The sequence below is a fragment of the Gymnogyps californianus genome, chromosome 3, assembly GCF_018139145.2.
Source record: "Gymnogyps californianus isolate 813 chromosome 3, ASM1813914v2, whole genome shotgun sequence".
In the NCBI taxonomy this organism is placed as follows: domain Eukaryota; kingdom Metazoa; phylum Chordata; class Aves; order Accipitriformes; family Cathartidae; genus Gymnogyps; species Gymnogyps californianus.
The window spans coordinates 116934677-116940676 of NC_059473.1; positions in this window are offsets into that span (position 1 = coordinate 116934677).

The window sequence follows — 6000 nt, forward strand, 5'->3', positions numbered from 1 at the left end:
ATAATTAAAAGTCTTGGGACAGAAAAATGAAGAAGTCTTTTTCTGTAGCATTTAGGTAACCTGGGGATTTCAGTGCCACAGAACAACAGAAAGACAAACACCATGACTCAAAGGGCTGGAGCCTTTTTCCACCACTAAAAGCAAGCCTCACTGGGAGAGGCACTATATGCGTGCTGCTCCAAGTGGCTGGTTTTAAACTTTCAATCACATTATATAATACAAAACCCAGTTCCAGACCCATGCAGGAAAAAAAGAGAAACCAAAACATCACATTCATACGGTACCTTTCAGCTCAAAAAAACCCAAGCCATGAATCATCTTTTCCACCACAGAATGCCATCACCTCAACGTCGAAACACAGCAGCTGTTTATTACCCTACAAGAACATTAAGATGGGTGCTCTTATGCAGCCAAAACAGCAAGGAAAACCAAGTAGACAAATATAATAACCTGGAATGCACAAGCTTATCCTCCCTACCTTTATAATGCGTACCAGAGGGACTTTAGGGACCACAAGCAGCCGATGCTTCCAGCTGCCCAATACTAACAATGCTTTCTGCAGCGCTTAAGCGATCCTTGGAAGCCAAAAGCATTTGACCTGGACTTGCTTTGCTTTGCTTGGTTGACAGCAAGGCCAAAAGCTGGCTATCGCACACTGACCACAATTGCTATGTCACATCCAAAGTTGTTTCTGCCACATTTAGAACCACGATTAATGCCAGAAACAGAGTAATTCCGATGCTCTGAGTTGTCCAAAGATTCGGAAATTCATCTCCTCACTGCTTGTGCAAAGAAGGCAGCTAATTGCAGTCATGTACCTGTCCTGATGGTTGGCTGTTCATTAATAAATTGCAATCACGCTCTCTCAAACATGGCTCCCTCAGACCTTGACTCTCAGTATCTCAGAGAGATGCTACATGGCTCTTGGAAGTGGCTTATCAAAATTGGAACTGTTTGCTATCCAAATATACTGAAGTTTTCACTCAAAATTCAGAATCTCATTGTTACACCACACTCATCACTGTGGTATCTGAGTACCGCCATTTCCAGCTGAATTCCAGCCCCAGCTGGATTCAATGAAGAGTCACTCTGAGTCTGGGGACGCAGAGTTAACGCAGGCCAGGATCATGCAGCGAGTCCTGCGTGGGCTCATGAGAAGTTTGTTGCAGAAGTTGGTCTTCGGCTCCCACTGAATGAGAAAGGGTCTTGTGGCCAAAGGACATTAATTAGGAGATTGCTAAAGCCCCAGGGCTGCACGCCGGAGCACTCACACAAGCGTGCCACCAGCTCCCTGCTGTATAAAGCGAGCGTGTCTGGCAGGGTGGTGGTGTGGGTTCTGCTGTTACTGCAGAGGTCGTCTGAGAGAGGGGGACAGAGGAGGAAATTACACTGATTGCACTGTGTCCTGTGAGTGGGCATGCCCACTGGCTTTTGTTTATCCCAAAGCAGTGTGAAGTATACTGTAAAAACAATCATCTCATTTCTACAGCACAGCTCTGCTCATGCATGTGAACCAAAGTAAGGTAAGAATAGCTGGGTAATGCCCCAAAATGGGGACCAAAAGGAGACTGAGCCCTGGGTTTCAATGGCTAAAATGTCAACCGAAATGTCCTGTACTTCTCACCCCACCGTAGCTCATCCATGCCACACAAGCTGTATTTTTAGCTCACCAAACCTCTCAGCCTTTCTGCTTCCCAGGGCACTTGCCGTCCCAGAGCCACAGCTCCCACCAGGCACAATGACTTTCGCTTCCCAGGCAATATGTTTGGCCATTTACAGACCTGCACATGGTCTGACTGATCCAGAGATATCGGAGCACTTCTAAAAACAAGATGTTTTCACCAAAATACTCTCCAATAATCAAACAAATCAAAGGGCGACCTAACTGGATCGACAAAAGCAAAACGTGTAGCTGCCAAAGAACTGCTGTTATCTCTGGCATGGCTGGGTCACTGCAACATTTCACAGAAACAAAAATGTATTTCCTGTGTAGACCCAATTAAAATACCTCCAGGGAAATGTTTCATGTGCTCTTAAGACCTGAAGCCAAAGCTACCCAACTGGCTTGTAAGGAATGAGATCACTTCCCAGGGGTTGATGGAAAGTACTGAGCACCCTCTGCTGCACTCATTAAAATTAGGCTCAGCAGCAGCATCTGACCTTGTAAATACCAGGCAGAAGGGTGCTCTGCCCTCCCAGTGAGAGGGAGGCTGCCTCCCGCTGCCAGGAGCTCAGATAACATTGGAGGGCACTGCAGGATTCAGCCCAGGCTTCCCTCTGCAACAGAAGCCACCGTCCTCTCCTGATTCACGCACAAGGTTTGGAGAAGACAGCACAATCTCTCTGTTGTAAAAGGTCAGCTATATCTTTCCTCCTGGGTCTGACCAAGTTCCCTCTCCACAGCCGGGTCAGCTTTACTTCAAAGGGAGGAGGAATTTGCTGTCCATGCACAGGTCTCTGGGGACAGATGGAGGCTGTGGGTTACTCGCTATGCAGGTAATGAGACTTCAGTTGCTGTCTTGTTCATTTTCCATCTTGATCTTTTTTTTCTCTGTTCACCCCATCATTTGTTCATGTATTTATACTGTAGGATCTGGCTGCTTTTCTTGCTGTTCTGGCTGGGACAAGGGAGGCAGATGGCTCCCCCAGGTTGGTGAAACATGATAAAAGGGTAGTGGGGAGAGGCAAGGATGAGAACTCAGTTATTTTACTGGCAATGAGATGTGCCTCTTCTCTGCTCTCCAGTCCCACTGGCTCATATGCTCTATATGTGCTCCCACCAGGTTTTGTAGAGAGCAGTTGCCGCTCCAGGATTTTTTGGATGAAACTGAATCAACTCTTGCTCCAGGGAAAGTTCTTCCAGCTGGAAATCAATGGTGAGTCACAAGTGGCTGCCCTGAGTACCATGAAGGTTGGGGAAACACCTAAATGATCACGGTGCCTGTGATCTGGATGCTGCTGCCATCTACATGATAATTGGTAACTGACCCCAAAGAACTTGCAGAACATCCTTGCCACCGAGTCCTGGCCTCTCACACCTCAGTTTGGCCAATATCCCTACAGATGAGTAAAGCTTGTATCTACAGCCACAGTCCCCTTTGCATCTTATGTCTAACATGCTGAGGAAAGGAGGATGGTCCGAGGAGAAAGGACTGACATTTGGCTTTAATTCTTTCCTCTGAAGCCTTACACATGTCTAATGAGGAAAACAAAGCTTGGATATGTCCTAGACAGCACAAATGACAACAGCAGTGTAGGCTGGGTAATACCCAGAAAAAACACTCTCAATGAGTGCTGAGTGAGTGCTGCAGCAATTAAAGGATTTTTTTTTCTTTCTTTTTTATTTAACATCACAATGGCAGTGAAATAGCCTCTTTCAGATTGCACAAAGAGTTTCCATTTTGCTGAGGAAAACAAAAATCTACTTAACCAAAATGAAAACCAGAAAATGTTCACATCAGATTGAACAAAGTATGTGGTTTCACCCCAAAACAGATTTCTTTCTGTTGAGATCAGTCCACTTCTTTCTGGGTTTTGGGTTTTTTCAGTTGATTTGGAGGCAGAACTGAAACAGTCAAGTACAGCAAGGGTGTGGGGAGAAGTGATAGCATTTATGAGAGCAACTGATATTGCTGGAAAAAACAGACCAGCCTTCAGGCACAAAAAGGTTGTTTGTTTCTTCCAGCTCTATCAGTTGGTCTCATAAAAGCTATTCCCTCTTCTTCCAAAATTCTTCTCACTTATCTCCTTAGTCTATCCTGGCTGCAAGAATACATCTACTGAAACAGCAGTTATTAGTACTGTTCAACATATAAAGATGACAGACAAATCTAGAAATTACAAAGGCAGCTAGTTAAACCCTATCTATTTGTACAGATTCTTGTGTCTAACCCAAGACTAAAATAGTTCCTTAATCAGAGGAGCAGATAATTAACAGAATACAATGTTATTAACTCTACCAGCCTCAAGAGCTGAGTGCAGCCAGCTCCCATCATGCCTGTTACTTGGCTCCCCCATAGGTTTAACAGCACACAGCGCCTTGCCAAACAGAGATGAGCTGCAAACCTGACCAATTTGTAGAAGTGCCCATCCAAAATAGGTCCATGACTGCATCCTTTGATCAGAGTGAGCAGCAGATTATCACCACTTCAGGATTTTTAGAAATGGATGGGCTTAATTGCCCATAACTCTTTTCTAGAGAGTAAAATCAGGGAGGGAGAAACGTGTGTGATGCCTCAGAGAAACTCTCCGTAATAACACTTTAAGGTGGCTGTGGCACAAGCTTCTGGACACAAAGAAATGGGCATTAAAGTGAACATAATGTGGGTGTGAGATATGCCAGACTGTCTCATGCACTCTAACATATACCAGCACAGCTTCGCCAGCTCCTTAACAGCACACATCGTTGGAGAGCACCCAACCCAGCTGGACCTCTTTTCAGGAGAGCTGCATGACGGGGCCTCAGCACCACTCCGCACCATGACCTGCCCTGAGCTTTCCATTCCACACATCATTCCCTTTTTCTGTAGATCCTTATGCTGGCCCTGTTCTGCTGGATGAGAAACTAGCATCTCGCTGTGGCTATGTCCTGTCAGAAGACGTGTGGGGCAACCCCGTCTTCCGCGCGTCGGTGCTTGGCTGTCACGTGGCCAACGAGGTAAGACCCAGAGATGGGCTGAAAACAACTTCAGTCAGTACATCCTCTCCAAAAAGACAAGATTTGGATATTATATGGCATTCCAATGGCATGTTTTGAGAACTCAAGAAATAGTGAACTCAAGGAGTTAGTGTTGATGGTGTGTAGAAATGAATAGGCAATGGCTCTCCAGTATGACGTTTGTTCAGTGTGACTGACATGGGATTTCCTCTCTCCATGAAATGACACTTAGCCTAATGCTGCTGACTAGCTGCCAGTTCTCAAGCATATCCTTGTAGCTGCTGATTTGCCAGAGAGTTTCTTGAAAGCCTCTCTGGAAAGAAGTAGGCATCTGCTTGAAAAAGCAACATTTGCAGTGTGATTCTGGCAGATCATTCCCTGGCTTAATCTGTGTGGTAATGTGCCTGTTAACACATGCCTAGGAACGTAGATCACACACATCTATTAGACCTAGATTTGTCTCACGTAACTTTAGCCATCTAAAAGATAATGTCTAGTCTAAACTAGTTGTTTACGCTTCCACAATAGTCAATGGAGAGAAACAGGCATCTCCGGAAGGTGATTCACCTCTTCCTAAAATATGTGTAAAAGTTTAGCCTGGATTTCTAATTTCTAAATGTTAGTTGAGATGCAATGTACCTAGAAACAGAACATATCAGAGTAGAAACTTCATTGCTTGTCCACGTTTAGTGTGGTTGATCCTGGAAGCCCCACAGAAAAAATAAGGTAAAACTTTATGGGCAGAGGTTATGCTAACAAGAACAGGGGGTGTACAGTGTGCTGTGCAAAGACCAGGATTTCCAGACTGGAAATTTCTCTGGAAAGGTTTTGCCTTTTTCTGCAGAAAAATACACATCCATATCAGATAGAAGCACAGTCCATGGCTTCACGTGTGGCTCCTGGAGAGCTGAAGGACCAAGAGGAGCTCTTAGTGTAGCTAGTCAAGATAGACACTAAATAGCATTTGTAAGACAGATCTGAACTACTAAAAGCTCCAGTACTTTCTCTCCATGAGGAGGCACATAGCAGTCATGAATGGGAGGAATGTGAACCACACGGTGAGGAAGGCCAGATCTTCCCCTGACTAGCTGCTCCTTAACACTGTGGCAAGAATAGTGCCGAGATGTGACCTGAGGCAAAGGCTGTAAGTACTGAGGCGACGTCTCTGGCTCAGAAAGCCCCTGCGCACAAACCACTTAAGACAGGGCGGTATGTTGGAGGAACTGTCACTACAGCTCTCAACCTGTTCTCATCCTTGTAAACCACTCTTGGAAACAGGACGCTGGGCTCGACGGTCCCATGCAGCCACTCCTGGGACTTTCCACACCATCTGCTGAATTGCC